At 33.3% G+C, this 18,857-nt stretch overlaps 1 protein-coding gene across 12 annotated transcripts in view; it reads left to right on the top strand.

Moving 5' to 3' along the window:
• Positions 1-18,857, top strand: part of LOC141458698 (trypsin II-P29-like) — a 71,324-nt gene that overhangs the window by 14,963 nt on the left and 37,504 nt on the right. For 6 of the 12 annotated variants that reach the window (XM_074137033.1, XM_074137031.1, XM_074137030.1 and 3 more), the window contains 5 exons: positions 6,390-6,511; positions 7,216-7,592; positions 7,985-8,479; positions 11,694-11,761; positions 11,949-12,231. The gene's annotated coding sequence lies outside the window, so the exon portion shown is untranslated. Of the gene's footprint in view, positions 1-6,389; positions 6,512-7,215; positions 7,593-7,625; positions 7,875-7,984; positions 8,480-11,693; positions 11,762-11,948; positions 12,232-18,857 lie in introns of those variants that run through there. The other 6 variants (XM_074137034.1, XM_074137032.1, XM_074137025.1 and 3 more) reach the window with 5 other exon arrangements.

Genomic DNA, 18,857 nt, shown 5'->3' with positions numbered 1-18,857 from the left:
CGCTGGAGGTACTTCTGGGGTTGGCTCCGCTTCAATATGTTATTCAGGCGGAGGCAAGGGCCAGTGCGTACAGAATGGCGAGCAATGGGCAATGGAGGCGTATAAGTTCCTGCATTGGCCATATGATTATTTCAGATAAGGTCGACCCTGGGCCAGTTATTGACATGGCAGGGGACAGTATCTGTCCTAAATACAGTTTCGAGACTCCTTTTCAGGTGTGTATTAAACCGAGGACTGAATGGAGGGTAAACTGGACAGATCAGTACCGGAAGGGAGGCATTTGGTTTACCGATGGCTCCAAGATGGACTGTGGGACTGGGTCTGGAGTGTGTGGGGTTAAACCCGAGGTACTCATTGAGAGATCTCTTGGGAGATACGCCACAGTCTTCCAGGCCGAGGTTTTTGCTATTAAAATATGCGCTGAGGAAAACCTGCGGATGGAACCTAGAAATAGGGAGATTCGCATCTTTTCGGACAGCCAGGCTGCACTGAAGGCTCTCGTATCCTTCAGAATCACCTCTTCCCTGGTCTGGGAATGCAGGAAGGCCCTAGAACTACTGGCGCGGCACAACAAAGTTCGGTTGGAATGGGTGCCGGGTCATGTGGGTATTGAAGGGAATGAAAAAGCTGATTATCTGGCCAGGAATGGGGCTAACACTCCTTTCATCGGTCCAGAGCCTGTCCTGGGGATCACCAGGGGTTCGGTTCGCGCGGCTCTCAGAGATTGGATCTGGAGGGAGCACGAAAAGAACTGGGTGATGTGTCCTGGGGTTAAACACAGCATGACTTTGATGCCTTGGCTGTGTAAGCAAAGATCCAAAGAGACCCTGTGTTTGGGCAGAAATCAGATTACTCTGATTACAGGCCTATTCACGGGGCACGGTAGGTTCAAGAAGCATCTGCGCAAGGTGGGGCTTATCAGCTCGGAGCCGTTGTGCAGATTATGTCAGGAAGAGGAGGAAACGGCCTCTCACCTGTTGTTCGATTGCGTTGCAATCGAAAGTTTGCGCTATGAAACCTTTGGAACGTTGAGGCCGAAGGAGATAGTAGCGCAAAAACAACTAGTAGGGAAAGTCCTTGACCTCTTTAGGAGGGGAGGGTTCGCCTACTAGAACTAAGAAGGGACTGGCACAATAAGTCTTCTGTGGCTGCGGTGCCTTGGGGTATAGGTCCCGTCCCATCTACCATCTATCTATCCCTTTTAGGAACCCTAGATCCTTCAGTACTAAACAACGATGGTAGCGATTAGTTAGTTCAATTTTGCCAACCTAGGAGGTTTGTCTTTAAGGAGTTAGAGTATTGAAAGGGGGCATCAGTGCTTGTGACTGAGTACGAAGAGTCACATAAAGAAAGGATTATATAGTCTAGGACAAAGTCCTAATTTGGTCTTTTTGCCATTAGCAGTGAGAAAATTATATCTACAGAATTTCCTGGTTATTTATTTATTTATATATAAATGGCATCAACATTCAAGGACTCCATTGGCTATAGTGGCTCCTAGGAGAAGGAAATCTAAGGGAAGCCCCAGTCTTTCCTTCTTATTTGTTTTTGTTTTTTTGTTTATTTATTTTCATAAAAATAAATAAACTCAATCTCAGCATTGTGAACCTAATCACATTTTCAATTTGCTTCCAAATTAGAATTATCAAAACGTATTTAACTTGTTTCAATTTTTATTTCATTTAATTTCATTTTCACCAAATTGTATTTTATTTATTAACAGATAAACGGTGATAAAGTTAGTGCACATGCTAAATGTTGGCTACACGTGCTAAATGTTTGCAATGTATGTGTATAAAACAATTTTATGTTAACACACAACTTGGCCGTGCGTTTATATATTTATTTAAGTGACCATTTTAAATCCCTTATACGCACATATGGGCATGTCTGTAGGATTTATACGTTCAAGTATATATCTATAACATATACTAAACCATGATACAAATTACCGTGGCTCACAGTCTACCTTTAAACCATTAAAGAGTTCCCCATCCAACCAATTTTATTTTTTACCATTCAAGAAAGCAGACGGCGACCATTTAGATTTCTTCTAGTTTTTATGTGCTTGGACTTTTAATACAAATATCTGTTGTGAACACTCGCACAACTTTTTTGTGCTATAATTCTCGTGGTGGCGGAAAATTTTCTCCTGGCTGAGTTTTTTTTATTAAATATTCAATTTCTTCAAGATATTAATTGAAGAGGATACTGTACTGAAAGAAAAACAACCTTAAACAGGACAACCTTAAGCTGCTGCTATTAATTAAAAGCAATTTTCACGAAAAATCTTGTTTCTTTCTTTTTGAGTTATCAGTGTATCACGTATAAAAAAAAAATCTTGAGAGAAACAAATAATATTTAAAAAAATCGTTTAGGCACCTACAGTAAGGCGAGTTTCTTAACAAAATATTTAATTTCTAAAAAAATTATGTAAATGGTACGTACTGAACCATACTGTACAACCACTTTTGCATTAAGCTGTACACTGATACATTTTTAAGTACTTTTTGACTAACGGTACCTAATAAGACATTATTCCTGATTTTAATTACCGCATTATAATTGGGTTTTAATTATGTATTAGTATACAGTATATATATGCTACGTTGTTTACAAAAAAGGTAACAACAACAAGAACAAGAACATTTTTTGAAAAAGCCGTTTTTGCTCATTTTTGGGAACTTTTTTCTCGAAACCTATTAGATCTGGGTTATTGCAAAAAAATTACAGCTATAAAGGAGGGTTTGCCCTTTATTTTAAAGAAAATTTGGGAATTTTATCTTTTGTAGAAAAAGAGAAAAAAATTGTCCAAGTTGGGTGTATTTCAACGTTACGCTTTTTCGTGCAGTTTTTGACGATCAACCCTTATACAACTGTCCTACCGGACAGTTTTAATATATTTTTTAATTTTTCTGTAACTCATTCCATAGCCTACTGGTAATTCTAATTTCTAATTTCACTGGCTCTCCTGAGGAGTCTTTTCCAGCTGGACACCGCAGGCGAGCTTCTTTCTCTAGCTCGCTTAGACTTGCTCCCCCTAAAAATCTGTTCCGTAACCACTCGTCTAAACTAGGTCAATATCTACAATCTACACTAAGCGATTTCAACCTTCTTAAGCCTGACTCTTCCTAATTACTTACAGCCTGTTTCCTAACTCAATTCTGGCAGTAAAAATATTTTTTTCTGGCTTAGACAAAACTTTCAATGCGCCTACTATATCTAAATAGCCACATTTAGCCAGCTGTCTAAGTATGAACAGATTTTTTTATTGCTTCTATGCTCTTTCTTCCCACAAACGCTAGTAAGTTTTTTTTTTCTAATATCATTGTGGGCCATTCTAGTACCTCGAAAGGCCCTTCACCTGGCATACTCTTTCAAAATTGCCTAAGTACTGTTCAAGATTCTCCTTTGCACGGACAAACTGGTCAATACAAAATTTATCCATTTTCTTCTGCCAATCTCCCATACCTTCCAGTTCCTCCTGCTCTCTCAGGAATGTGCTTCCCCTTGGTTTTGGCATTTTCATTTTCCTCGTCAGATTACAAACTATTCATTGGTAACTTATTACTCTATCTTATACATTCTATTAATATACTTTGTTTACCTTACGGAGCCACAGTTGATGTCGCAACGGTGTAGGTTTCTTAACCCTCAGTATATAGCATCTAAATTTAGGATAGGGTCCCTTGGGATATTCAAATAAATGGAAAGTCACATAGAGGGAGCGAAGGGTGATCATTCAATTTTTAAAGAAAATTTAGGAATTTGCTCTGGAATAATTGCAGTAAGTGACCATTGTTTGTATTGGCAGCTAATTTATTGTTTCTTCATACAAATGTTTAAAAACTGTTACCCTTGTGAGTTCAGTCTAGGACGACTTTTCACAAGCTCCACGCCGCCAAGAGCATATTGAAAGAAAAGAAAGTTAGCTACAATAATAGCAGAATATTAAAATTATATGGTAATATGCCAATAATAATATGTATCCAACTGCAGTGCACAACAGGCACATATTAAATTGAGCTGTCTCAGCAAAAACATAAAATATTGTTGAATAGAGCATTGTAATTGCTTGATGGTACTGGGTAATAAAGAAAGCATTTACGGAGGACAGTATGTGTTATTTAATTTAACAATGCATGGCTGAGTTGAACAGCGCTATATGATTCATTATTTATTGCAGATACCTCGGTTCTTATATTATTTTTTAATGCTGCTTCCTTTAACAACTCCACGCATATTTTAAATAAATAATTACTACCCGACAACAGTTGGCAATCCTAGTTTTTTTTATCAAAACATTAATGAGACCTTTAAATAGTTCCCTATTCATCAATCTCCCATAATCACCACGAAGATTATTTATGCAATAAATTATTCAAAAACATTTGTGATAGATAAATTGAGAGGAGAACCCTAACATTACTCTTCCTTCAGAATTACTTAATGAATCCATCCGGAATGAAATTTCTAACAAACGTGACAGATCTAGATCCCCGGAGAAACATCTAATCTTTTTTTTTCATTCTGTCAATAATTTGCTTTATTAGCTAGTTTCAAAATTCTTATTCAAAGAATATAAATAGAAAAGCATAAAATTTCTTTTTAACAGTACAGTAGTTCTATATTAATTCGTCAAGTCATTACGAACAGTAACACATTAGCCTAGTAAAACCTATTTTTCCACCTACATTGCAGAATAATAGAGGTTTTGTTATATGTACTTGATAACATTGAACCAGATTGATAATAAACCAGCATCTACTTTAAGTATTATAATCAATATAATCCTCTCTTTCAATGACCTTGGCAATGTCATTTCTTTATTAAGTAATATATATTTATAGTAATATAATTCATTGATAAATCGGTCTAGGTTTCATTTATTGAATTTTAGGTCTCCACCTTTGCTGACGATACTGCTATCTTATCTCCTCATTCCGATCCTCTTATCGCTACACGAACTCTTCAAACACACATCAACCACTTACAAGACTGGCTTATCAAATGGCGAATCAAAACTAACGTTACAAAATCAAAATATATAGTATTTACTCTAAGACGAAAAATCCTACCTCCCACTATCTTAAACCAAACTCCTTTACCAACTGTGGACAAAGTACGCTACCTTGGACTGTACCTAGACAAACGATTGACATGGAATCCCCATACTAGACTGAAAAGACAAGAAACTAACCAACGCTACAAACTTCTCGCCAGACTACTTGACAAACGATCTAAACTCAACCTACAAAACAAAAGACTCTTATATCTACTGATACTGCGACCTATTTTGTCATACGGCATTGAAGTATGAGGATCGACTAAACGTTCCAATTCTTTACACATTCAGACTTAACAGTCAAAAATAATACGAAAACTTCTTAACGCTCCATTCTATATTTCTAACCTCACCATTCATAATTACCTCAACATCCCTTTCATTAACGACCTTACTAAAACTCGTTTCTTAAAATTTCATTCGTTTACTGCAGCTCCTCTTAATACTTTAATTGAACACTTATCTCCTTCCACATTACCAGGTAATCCTCCAAGGAGATTGAATAGAAGATGGCCCCGCGACCTACTCTCCTCATAACAGTATAGCGATCTGTTCACGTTAATGGAGTGTCGCCACTGGGTGCCTTCTCCAATCTACATTCAAGACATTACATAACATCACATTTGCTTGTTGCAGTCGCAGATTTATAAACAATTTTTAAAAAAAAATATACAGACATCCTGTCTTTGGAGGATAGCGAGTTTGCCAAAGTTAAAAATAAACCTAAATAGCCCTATGTTAATTTTTACTTTACCTTAATGAAGGTCAACTTATTAAAAATGACAATGACTGATAGAAAACAGACTTGTATTCTTGGAATAGATGGTTAATGAAGACTTCTTATGGCACCTTCAACATTGATTACCCGGGGAGTGTCATTTATGACGGTCTCAGCACTTGACAAACTGGCCAAATGGTCAACAACGATTTACTCTGGAAGTTACATTAATCTAAATTTTGACTGTTTACTAAATTGGAAGAAGTTGGTTTCACAGACTGGAATTACCTGAGATGTGTTTTTAGATCACGATAAAAAGTGTACCTATGAAATCGGAATGAATCAGTATTTATGTTATGACGAACTCTCTTCCTCACACTCAGAGAAAGCGAGGGAGAGAGTCAAATTTAAAAAAAAAACATTTTTTCGGATTGAGGGGACCTTCAAACTTAAATATTAGTTATATACGAGTATTATATAACTAATATATTATTTTTAGACATTATTTTTTTTCTGAGATCCTCTAAATCTGAAAAAGTTCAAATGTGTGTACGTGAGAAAAATGTCAGTAAGAGAGAAAAACTAAAATTTCATATTTTATTTCAGATTCTATCGGGTTCAACAAGGTTTCAGTCAAAAACAGCCGACTGAAAGAGCATTTTCTCAGTGAACGCTTGTTAAGACAGTCCTGGGGAAGAAGTGAGGCCACACTAAAGAGTCATCTAAAGGTAATGAGCGGCTTCATTATCTGAATAACAATAGAAATGAAATATGAAAGTAAAATTGCTAATTGGAAAACAAATCCGATCGACTTAAGAGTCAAACCGCCAAATCTCGTGTCCAATTGCTCAGAAGATCGTGCGATTTTATCAAATTGAGGAGAATGACACTCTTCAATTGAGCAAAATATAAGCCGCTGAGTTGCAATATTAGTGGAGATTCAGAAGGATCAAAAAATTCGGGATTTTACTAATACTCAAAATTCATTCCGCTATAACTCGTGACCTATTAATAACCGACAGTTTTCAAGTTTATTAAGTAATTTTGTAGTTTTAAGGGTTTTTTTCACACTAATTCCAATAGAAATTAGTGTGACTTTTCGCCTTGAATTTTTTGTTATTAATTCTGATTTTAGTTGAAGTAGAATAGAACTGATTTTCTTGTTATTAAGTTTTAAATCTCTCCATGGAAATTCTCTCACTTCATAGTGGATTTGGCCTTGTAGATCATCTTCAACCAGCTCTAATGTTTTCCCAGAATGTCGCCCTTCTTCTCCTAGAAATTGCTTGACGAATCTAGAAGTAGAGGTTAGCTGCAGTAAAAGGCGACAGGAACTGTTATAATAATAATTCTATCATAAAGTACATAACTAATTTGGCACTTGTCAAATTTAAAAGTATAAAAATAATAGAAAGGTTTGTTTTTGTAACAGGATGGAAGGGAATGGAGCCGCTGCACTGTATGACGTAACATCGATATCGATAAGTATCAATACATTTACATAAATTGAATCAGATTACATGCAACATTGTTTGTGCAATTTATGTGCAAGAAACTATGCCCCTACTCCTTTGTAAATTGTTATTCAATTATGATAGTAAAACGTTTTTCTTGAAAAATTTGCATTTACCCTTGCTCTTATTAAGAGCAAATTGTTTTCATCAGAAATACATGTTTTTAGGTCCCCTTTTCTCATACATATATTTGCAAAATATCTCAAAAGTACTGACGACTGCAGTTAGCTCAAACTTAACATTACTTTTTGAAACTTTGTCGCTTTAGTTTTCAATGTTACCGCAGGAAAAGAAGGTAGTAATAAAATTTATTTAATAATTGAAGACTAAAAATTAAATAATAATTTTTCTATTAAGAAAAATTGTCTTAGTTTAATTATTAGAAGTTTGCACTTTTGTTTAATTTACTAAAGTGTATTATTTTTCAAAAAAAGAAAAAATTCATATTTAAACGGTTAATTAATTTAAACATTACATCGTAAGAGGAGGAGAATTTGTCTCTCTGCAAAATTGCGTACTGCTTTCCATCAGTGGCAAATTGTTGAACCAGGAGATATACTCTTCTCTAATTTCCTGTGTAAGTTGTATTAAATACTGTTTTAGTCAGAAATTATATTGGTTTATTTATTACTGCACTACAGTTCAATTTGTTATTGAGATATCTCATTTTAGTTTTCCTTTTAACAGTTTTATGATTTGGACCTTGTAAAAATTTTACTCAATATCGCACGGAACATCGATCTTTCAAAGAGGGATATTATTCGGTAGTTTATTGTAGAACTGTCAGCATTATATGGTAATTTATAAGAAATCTAAACAAAGGAACATCATAAAGGTAAAAATTATGTTTTAATGTCTGGAAATAGATTAGTTCATGCCAGGCAATCTGCTATCAATTTTTTCTTCATAGGAAGTTCGACAGTTCAAAATTCGGCGACGTACAAACACTTCTGAATGCCAGTTGAGCACTGAAAAGACTCTGCACTCATACGTTTAAATTGACGTTACTTAATTATTTAAAATACAGAGGAAAAATAATAAAATTGGAGATTGCATTTTGCTGTAGTTCCATAATATAGAGTTAAAGATCTTCTTTTCCTAAGAATGTAATCATTCATTGTCTGTTGATGTTCTCGACCTGATGGAAATGTAATGAAAAGCTCCAGTCAGCAACGGATTTAAGTAATAATAATTTAATGAATCTGAACTTCAAAGCCTTTTAGAATTTAGAAAATTCTGACTTTTTCACTAGAATTGGACTGAAACTATAAAAATTGGAATTAAAAAGGCAATCATTAAAAGAGGAGAGAAGAATAATTTATAAATATATTACTGGTTCATTGCTGTTAAATAAAAAACTAGTTCTGTAAACTACAGTCAGTTAATCTTCTAAACAATCCTAGATGAGCAGGTTATTGTATACAGTTTAATCTGTGCAGAGAGTTCTTGAAGCACGAGGAACACTTTTGCAAGCTGGGTTGTGTACACCAGACGGGCGTGATATCACTGACCTCCTGTGTGGGTGAGAATAAATAAAGTAAGGTCGCGCGTGTGGAAAGGCATCACCGGACAAACATTTCCTTCTTCCTAAATATATATATATATACATGCGTGTGTGTGTGTGTGTGTGTTGTATAAATATGTTAGTGTGAACATCTCTTGATGCTCTACTATCCCACCCACATCAACTTCTTTTGGATAATCCTCCTTTAGTAAGAGAAATATTTACTTCTGCTGCTATCTTCAAGTTGTGTGGGTCTGCAAGATTGGAAAAAATATACCAGTTTCAGAACTTCATCCATCTTCAGTGTGTTTTGATTGATAGGGTGACTGTGTATTGCCACTTTTCTGTTTAAATAATGAGAAATTTTTGGGGAGGTATTAGTTCACTAATTAGCCAATGATCTCAGATAACTTAAATTTAAATAAGAAAAAACTTTTGAGAGTAAAATAATAATTTTATTTTTCAAACATTTTTTCAATTGCAACCATATGATTTGACATAATTATACAGGGTTTAAGACGGCTCAAGTGCATTTCATGCTTAAACGGTTAATCTGAGCAAAAAATGGCAGAGGAAAAATTTGTAGCCCGTTACCTCTAGTTTCAGAATATGTGACTTGATTTTAGATTCCTTATCGCGTACGCGACAGACGCCTCTGGCTCACAAGCCAGGTTAGCCAGGAGATTATCAACTGCTCTCTGTATCTGAGGAGGCACCTTTGAAGGCACAGTACATGCTTTACACGCTGCGTAAAGTCATTATTTAATAAATTAAGGAATAAGTTTGATCCTATACATGAAAGATATTGATCACTTAAAAATGTGGCAGGAGGTTTCCAATTGTTTTGGTAATTAAACGCAACTCTCCCAAAATTACCAATTAAACCTTGTTTGTAACAGATGTAAAATTAATATTTAGCCATTTTGTGTATGCTTAAGAACATCTAAAGCTCTTTTTGATTTTTCTTAGAAAAATCACTCGGAAAACGACTTATTTCGCGATATTAAGAAAAATACTAGCTTTACTGCCTTGCCAATATTTTTAGTAGAAAGGGGATGAAAAAATGCATAAAAATGACCTATCGCGTGCTCTTCTTTCTCCTTTGATAACAAGTTAAAAAATTGAAATATGATTAATAAATACCAGAGCCTAGCACCTTTAATTTTGAAGATATCGAATTGCGGTTTTTGGTTTCTTTCATAACTTTTTATACTCTTTAAAACGGCGTATAGGAAAATGGGGGTCAACTGCGAACCCTTAATTTTTGGACGCGCGTCTGCCGCGTACGCGATCAGGAATCTAAAATCAAGTCACATATTCTGAAACTAGAGGTGACGGGCAACAAGTTTTTCCTCTACCGTTTTTTGCTCAGATCAACCGTTTAAGCATGAAATGCATTTGAGCCGTCTTAAAATGAACACCCTGTATATTGTTTTTATTAGGCATAATAGAATATATTTTATTTTACGTTAATAAAAGTAGAGAATTTTTCTCTGCCTATCCACACAAATTTGATGAAGGGTGAATTAAATTCAGTTCGTAGCACTAGTCTGATATATATGTTTGATCTCTTATCCTTCATAAATCAATAATTTGCATTATTCACCTGATTCATTTTTTATTTTTTAAATAATAACTGGAAATACAATTTGTAGCTTGGTAGAAAAAAATGACGGAAAATTCTCGAAAAGAATTACTAGATGAACACAATGACAGTATTGGTAACTATTTTCGTTGCTAAATGTTTTAATAGTTGAAAGTAGAAGGACTTTACTGACATTGACAATTTGCTACACCATGTTAATAATTTTGCCATTTATCCCTTCCATCAGCTATATATTAGAAAATTATTTCTACTTAACCAAATGACTCACTGTAAACATTTCTTTTCTAAATACAAGAACTTAATCGTTTTGTTATTTTCTAAAAATTTAAAGTGAAATTTTAGCAAAGCAAATATTTTTATTTTATACTTTTTGCGTTTAATTAATTCATCTTTTATGGGTCAAACTAATCTATTATTGATGGTGATATTTAATAAATACATCACTTTTTTTTCTTTTTAACTTTTTATATAAAATAATTTAAATTTTTGTTTATCTGGTATTTCCTTATCTGGTATTATATTTTATTCTTCTTATCTATATTTATTGTTGTAAGAGCAACAAGAGAAAGTAATTTCTTTATTTTTGAGGCATCAGTTTGAGAAAACTTTATTTTGTATAAATTTATTGTGAATAAGGAAACATCTCTAAAATAGGATTTAAATAAAAAATAAAAAATTATAGATACCTAGACCTTTCTTCACGCAGTACATTTTTAGTTTTAATTTAAAGTTTTTGAGCTCTCTGGTTTCATAGCAGGGTTTCACTTATTATCTTCACTTTCATTTTAACCCTAACTCTCTTCAAATCATAAAAAGTCGTAAGGTATCTCTTTAAATCTTTTATAAGATTTTTATGAACTCAGTAAAACGTAAGTACACTTTACTGGAGCGAGGAGTTCAAGTGGAGTAGTTCGAATTTGATTTTACTTAGTACTTTTATTACGTAGCTCATTCACATTCACGGTTAGCCTTATTTGTTTTTACTGCATTTTGACACTAAAGTGGCGCTACGAGAAATATTATTATATAAATATTATTTCAAGAATAATATTATTTCTCGTACACATATTATGTGATCATTCATTCAGATAATATGAGTGAAAAGAAAACTCTCGAACCAAAATTTCAGACAGTTCTAAATTGCATTTAACTTTAGCCTAATGACGCTTCTTATATAAAGTCTGTTTCATCTGAAGTTACTGAACGACTTTATAGATACAATTTTTTTAATCTTTCTCCATTTTCATGAAAGGCAAATTAAAGTAATTTTCTGTTTTGGTTTTCAGGAAACTTTAACCATAATTATCACTGGAGTGCAACACAACATTAGAACAATTTACACTTCTGGGACCTGGTCAGTAACCATGTATAAGAATTTATACAAGTTTATACAAAGATTTTAGAAGTCCGACTTATTACTTTTTCATTTTATAATTTTCATATAAAAAATCAAACTGGCTTCTACGAACTAATATTATTAGAAGTTTTTGTTTTTAATCATTTTCAGAATTATTGATATATTTTTTTTAATTGTTTTTTAGGATAAGATGTGAGGTGTCAGTTATTGATCAGACGCTCTGTATTAATTAGTGAATTCACAATAAAGGATTCAAATTCAATTTAGTAATACTTTGGAGTTGCGAAAAAATGTATAAGCTAGAATTTGGAGGCATGCAGCAGGAGAAAGTGTAATTGTACTTCTCCGGTAGCAGTAATTCTATAAAATGAAACAATAAATAGGTGACAGTAATTAAGATGTAAAGAGAGCATATTAATAATGGTTATTACGACCAAGCTGTAAGGGTCATCGTCTTCGGCTCTGTGGTTAGTATACTCTTATTTTCTTTTGTATTTATTATAAATTAGATTATGTGAAAAGCGTACGCACTGTAAACTTTCTGCGCTAGTCGAGATTGCTCGCAAGAATTGTTTATTCCGTACGATATATATATGTATATAAAACTTCACTACTACCACATCGCATACAGCTTTCTCTGTTAGGCCAGTTGGCCTACTGACCCAAAGTATATATAGTTGTATTTATACAAAGTGGAGCCCACTAGTAGTCTTTATATCCGCTATATTCAGCAGCTAAACGGACGTACAAAATCGCATAAGCTCGCGCGAGCACAAAACTAACATTATGGCGTTTTTTATCTCTCGTTTTGTTACGCTATCTCTAATTGTTTTATTTAATAGTTGTGTTTTCATCTTTGTTCCATGCAATTGTGTCAACACTTCAGCATGGCTGGAATGGCAGGTATTGTTGTTCGTTTTATTTTCATCTGTATTTACATAATTATATTTTTCATAGAAACAACAACTTTATGGCTCAAGATATTTAAATAGACACAACTACTGAATATTGTTTGTAAAACTTTTCGATGGCTATTTTATATTGATTACTTTTGCCATTTTTATGAGGTTTCAGTATTTATAAATTTACTTTGAAGTTTTGACCAATACAGTTTGCCTTCTCTTCTAGTATAAAAATAATTCTTTCGATCCAGAAAATTTTCAAAAAAAAAAAAAAAATTGAAAAATCTGTTTTGTGAACATTCTTGTGGCTAGAAAATTAATTTGGGTGTATATCTGTCTGTGTGTTTGAAAGATGAGAAAGAAGAGAAATTATATTGTCAATTTCAATCTTATGTTACTGCACTATTGATAGTATAGATCAGAGGTCGCCAAAGTGGACTATGTAGGGGTCTATTTAACAAAAGTATGGGTCGATTTGAGCCAGGGGGTCGTTTGGGGGTCAAAGGAAAAACAATTTCGAACCCAATATAGCGAACCTTGCAAAGAAACACCAGGCACACCCATCTCATTAATTAAGAAGCAATACTGTAGTTAATTTACTTATTATTTTTGCTTATTTATAATTACTTATTATTAATAAATATTAAGGTATTTAAATTTCAACATTAAGATATTTTTCGTATAACTATTGTTACACTATGTAAAATTTCTTTAATAAATGTTTAAAATCATAAACTAAATGTACAAACACAGTACCTAATAGATAGTTTTATTTTAATTAACTAAAAATTACTTTCATGGGGGTCGATGGAGATTTCGAAAAATTACATGATCAACAAAGTTTGGCGACCCCTGGTATAGATAGTAATTTCTGGGGTGTTGCATCCCCAGACTTGAAAATATGTACTAGGAATGCATATATTTAAAGTTTTGTCGCTATTATACTTATTACACAACTATTGACTAATGATCAACTTTACAATGTTGCATTACACTCGTCTTGCATTCATCCTCCCTTGTAGTTCTGAGTTTCTCTGAAATTTATTATTGTTTTGTGTAGTCTTTCTCTTATTTCTTGTCTCTGTTTCAACTTTCTTCTTCAAGTGATTGCTTGGTGCTCACTTATAATGGTGCAGTAATTGTTTTTTGACGCTGCTTTCTTTCCTACTGTAAAAGTCAGTTCACACTTGCAACTTGTCGAATTGTTGTCCGTATCCTTTTTTTCTATCTACCTAAGTATTTTTTTTTTTTTTGTTTATAAGAGTATGGCGCTACTAAATAATACTAAGAATATCGACCTATTCTTACTTCTTGCGTGAAATAATCTACTATTCTACAGTTGCTGCACAAACTTGTTTTTTTTCGTTCAGTTTATTTTAATTAGATTTTCTTTTTGTATTGAACATTTTATGTAAATAAGATTCCAAAAATTCATTTATGAAAATGTAATGTGATCATAATTAAAGCAGTGGAGTTAATTTTCTTCAAAATCTTTTTTTCTTGGAAATTTAAAGAAAAATGTTTGATCATTCCGTAAGGTTACAACTGTTACATAAACTACTAACTTCACTACTTCGAATAATTTCATCGAACCTTGACAGTAATTGATTATCGATTAATAATAAGGGTAGCGAAAAAGTCTTACAGAACTTTAGAGGGATATTTAACCTCTCAGTTTCGAATTAATTCCTCAACAAACTTTTCTCAGATAATAATTTACAAATAAAATTAAGCTATCCTCATAGTGAGAACTTCCATTAGGCTTTTACATTCCTGCTTTTCATCCTGTATACGCAATTTTTCTTGAAAACGGCTCCAACGATTTCACTTCATCTTCATCTTCTGTAATCCTTACCTACTTATAATTTTAACTAAATGACGGCTTGTGACGGAGGTTTACTGTTGCTATTAAATAACCGAGACTATTGCTATAAAACATTTTATTTTAAATTTATACATATTTAGTTATTATCACTTCAATATACACTCCTCCCCTCAACAACGCTCCATGCGAATTTACTATTGTTCGAAACCGCGGTGGAAGTCTTTTTCTGTGAGCTCCTGCATGACGCGTGCCGCTTTTTCTTTCACAGTTTCAACGGACTGAAATCGTGTTCCTTTTAATGCAGATTTGTCTTTGGAGAACAGATAAAAGTCACATGGGGCCAGATCAGGCGAATTAGGCGGATGAGACCTAAAACTGGGATGTTGTACTTGGCTAGAAACGTCTTGGCAGACAATGCAGTGTGAGCCGGCGAGTTGTCTTGATGGAGAACCCATGACTTGTTCTTCCACAAATCGGGTCGTTTTTTCCTTACTCTTTCACGGAGTTGAGCAAACACCTCAGGGTAGTAATGTTGATTAATTATAGTCGATATTTCCATCCACGTTTTGGACGTGGAAGGGAGACCCAGGTGGTCATCATCTCCGACGTCTTCTCGGCCATCTTAGAAACGATTGAACCACTCAAAAACTTGCGTACATGATAAACATTCATCGCCATAAACTTCTTTTAATAAAAGATAAGTTTCAGTAGCGGTTTTACCAAGTATCATGTGAAATTTCACGACAATTCGTTGCTCAGACAGATATCTCTTCAAATGCGTGAGACGCTGCAAGCGAAAGAGAAGGCTTTACCCTGCTGTCGGTTGTTAAGATTTGGCGTATGCATAGTTCTTCTGTAGCAGCATCAGTCTCGTTATTTAATGGCTATGACGAGGTGTGGCTCTCGTATACTTTCTTAATGCCACTGTAAAACATAGTGCTGAATCCAGCTTACTACTAGAATGTTTTTTTGGTGAAAATAGTTCTGTTTAAATATCAATCAACTAAAGTAGCTTTGAACGTCCTTCAAGGACGATTTAGAAAGATTAAAACTGTCAAACATTACTTTTGCAAGGATTGTTTCTAAACTTCGAACATAACTTAAAGAAGTGATTCATCAATTTCAAAACTTCTGATTTTATTTAATTCAAAACAAAAAATAAAAATTGTTTCCATCAAATTTCGTAATTGAGAAGTTGGGCTTTAACCACATTTAACATCACTTAAGTTTTTTCAGCCTTCGTCTTCAGTTTCAAAATTCAGCTGAACACCTTGTTGTATTTTTAGTCCATCGACCAGTCAATTTATATCAATATTTTCCACAAAACTAATTAATTTTATTTAGAACTCTGATTAAAGTAAAAAATAAAGTAAAGTAATGCCTGTTTTTCATACAGGCTTTACATCCTACTACCAAATTAGGTGTCGAGGCGAGGACGGAGGCGACTAGCAAACCGTACTTAAATAACTATAAATTTCTCAAGTTAACCATTAAGTTAAATCTCAAGTCCTAGACCGGACATTGAACCTAGTACCACAATACAAATTAGCTTTGCTGGCCTTGCCTCTAACCGAACAGTGATTACATCCGTTGGATTAGAACAGATTTCCAAAGCTGTTGCTACCTTGCTTTTGCTCATAAGAATTTATTATTTTTAGCTCGTTATTATTCCTTAGCATTTTCCCAACAGCTGGTTCAGTTGCATTGAAAAGACTTGTTAGTAGGACAAACCCAGTTCGAATCATGGCAAATTTTAATTTGTTTTGAAAAATAATGTTAAAAAAAATATATTCGTTTTCGCCCCGTCTTCGACATCTAATTTGGAAATTGAATTTACTTTACTAATTCTAATAAGCTTTTATTTTACTCTCCTGAGTTTTCCTATCGTTTATGGTTTCAGTGTTTCGGTTTAGAGCACTTAAACAATGAAGACTCTAAGATAAGCTTTAATTTTTGAATTTGCACGAAACTTTCTCCTGTAAACTTAATTTAAGAGGGGTTCTAAGTGAGGGATGAAGTTAGGCTCTCATCTAAAGTGCAGTTTCTTAAGTGCCAATCAGTATAGCATTTACAGCCTCTTCTAACACGGAAATCACATATTTCAAACAATATCTAAACTAATAATGAACCATAAATAAAATTAACAATTGGCTCTGCGCCCAAATAGATTAATGTATTTACACTATATTCCTCATCAACACTCCTCGTAGCGATGTAGTAATTTCAGATAAGAATCACATTGGCGTTGCGACCGGTTCACTTTTAATAACGAAGTTAACAATAGATATATTTTTTATTTATTTTGCAAATTACCAGTTTATATTTTATTGGAGAGACATCCTTCAAATAAGGTACCCACATGCGATGGACACTCTGACCTCGGCGGTCATGGATGCTGCGATCTTGTAGGCAACACCTCAGCTATATAGTAGTGCTGAATGTTGTAGACGTTATAAACTTAAGGACAAAAAGATTCTATTCAAGGAATTGATGATTGATTTCCGAATAATTTATTTCAGCGAAATGAACGAATATTAATTTTCTTTAACATTAATAAAAATATTCTCAGGATATCATGATAAAAATTCTATTAATGTTAAAAATTTACAAATTTTACAACCTAAAGCCTTTTAAGCCAACTGTGCAACTTTTATGTTGTGACTGTTTAAGACTCGCAAAATTAAAAAAGAAAAAGAAACACTAAATCCAGAAAACATTTAAACAATTACCAAAGAGTTCATGTTTTCAAGTTCATTAACACCATAATTGGTTTTGGTTACCATAAAAAAGAGATAAATTATAGGATAATAGAAGTTTTTAAATGTTCAAAGAAATATATGGAAATTTACTTAAAACAGTTATTTAAAGGCCAAATTTCAATAGCGTTGTTTGAAAATTACTTTCAGTTTACATAATTTTTAGTTAGCTATTTATTTTCTGTTAACCACAACAATTTAAAGAGACATATAACTAAAAGTTCATTCGCTTTATATTCAATACGGCATAATTTTATACTCACTAATTTCTTCTGGTAATGTGTGTTTTTATACATCAGATCAGTCTTGCTTAAAAATGGTATTGTTTAAGGTAATTTCATTTTCTGACCCCAAACAAATTAAAGATGATTAAATATATTTAAACTAGAAACAATTTGATTAGAAAAGTTGGTAATGAATTGAGAATCTTTTAGAAAAAACATTGTTTTATGAATATCAATTAAAGAGGATCCACCGATTATTGCTTTTGCTGCTCAATGAAGGACGTACAAATAAGTAATAGCTGATGAAGGTTGTAGATAAACTTGATAAAGATGCTTCGATATTTTGTGAAAAATGGTTTCAATTTTTCGTTTTCTCTTGCTGCATGTTAGAAAAGACAATGCACTTCCCCAAATTTTCAATCGTCAGATTTCTTCGGAAAAGTTTATCGTGTTCCGATCACGAAATAGTGAACTTTTTTTGATAAATCCGGAAAACCTGCACTTCAACAAAAATAAACTATATTGTGGTATTCAAGATTTACAATTCATGTTCTAAATTTTCTTCATGTTTAATAAGAACTTATATATTAATAAATTAAGTTTTTAATTATAGTTATATCCGTAGTGGTTATATTTACTCATTCCACTTCTAAATGGTTTTGAAAATAGTTGATGGAACTCTATAATGATTTGCTGGACATTAATCAGTACAACAGATTTGTCTGGCAATGGGCTGTGATGTTTTATATGTATGTAGATTTGTGTTTGTGAGTGTGTGTGTACACTTAGTTTAGTGATTGCGGTATTACCGCAGAGTGTCCAAGACAGGTTGTAGATTATGTGCCGCTGTGTTAGAATGTTCCCATCACTTCATCCTATAAAGATGTCCTATTTACTAGTTAATAGGACAAGAAGTTGTCCCGTCATTGATTGACCCAGTCCATTAAACTTCTATATATATGTATATATATACTCCACCAAGTTGATTAATTTTTTTTTTATATATCTTCTGTCGACAACCAGCTTACACAATCAATCACATAACAGAAGTTGACAACTGTTAATATCTGACATCTGCTGACATATCGCACCCCCGCTAAAAAAGAGTCACAACTCAAAAATCGCTTTAAAAAAAAGAAAAAAGAATCGAATTATTTTTTGAGAAAATTACTGCACCAATAGCATTGAGCTAATATATTCCTGAAACAGTAAAACAACAAGTTAACTTGTATTTTGGCACGGTAACTGATAAATGAATGGCTCAAGTGAAATAAATTCTTTAACATAAATTTTCTCAAAACAATGTTTTTTGAGTTGTGACTCTTTTTTAGCGGGGGTGCGATATAATAGCCATTTTTAATAACATAATTACTATTACCCATAAAC

The sequence above is a fragment of the Rhodnius prolixus genome, unplaced genomic scaffold (genome assembly GCF_049639745.1).
Source record: "Rhodnius prolixus isolate KJV_2025 unplaced genomic scaffold, Rpr scaffold_5, whole genome shotgun sequence".
Taxonomy (NCBI): Eukaryota; Metazoa; Arthropoda; class Insecta; order Hemiptera; family Reduviidae; genus Rhodnius; species Rhodnius prolixus.
This window is presented reverse-complemented; position numbering and strand designations above follow the sequence as displayed.